The sequence below is a fragment of the Bison bison genome, unplaced genomic scaffold (assembly GCF_000754665.1).
Source record: "Bison bison bison isolate TAMUID 2011002044 unplaced genomic scaffold, Bison_UMD1.0 scf7180017864068, whole genome shotgun sequence".
In the NCBI taxonomy this organism is placed as follows: Eukaryota; Metazoa; Chordata; class Mammalia; order Artiodactyla; family Bovidae; genus Bison; species Bison bison.
The window spans coordinates 4,413,896-4,414,117 of NW_011494640.1; the positions used below are offsets into that span (position 1 = coordinate 4,413,896).

General features: G+C 50.9%; 1 protein-coding gene across 6 annotated transcripts in view; it reads right to left on the reverse strand.

Annotated features, from left to right (window-relative positions):
* ARMC9 (armadillo repeat containing 9) overlaps positions 1-222 on the reverse strand; it is a 180,668-nt gene that overhangs the window by 27,887 nt on the left and 152,559 nt on the right. The gene's annotated exons all lie outside the window — the stretch shown is intronic.

The following is a 222-nucleotide window of genomic DNA, read 5'->3' on the forward strand; positions in this document are numbered from 1 at the left end:
TCCTTGCAGTCCAAGGGACTCTCAAGAGTCTTCTCCAACACCACAGTTCAAAAGCATCAATTCTTTAGTGCTCAGCTTTCTTTGTATTTTTTTTATATTTGAGGTAGGAAGAAGAAAAAAGGGCCAGTTTCTAGTGGGAGGGAATCACCAGGTCTCAGCTGTGCTGTGGGGACAGCCAGCAGCTGGAGGGGCGGGCAGGGCAGGGTGGTGAGGGGTGGGGGA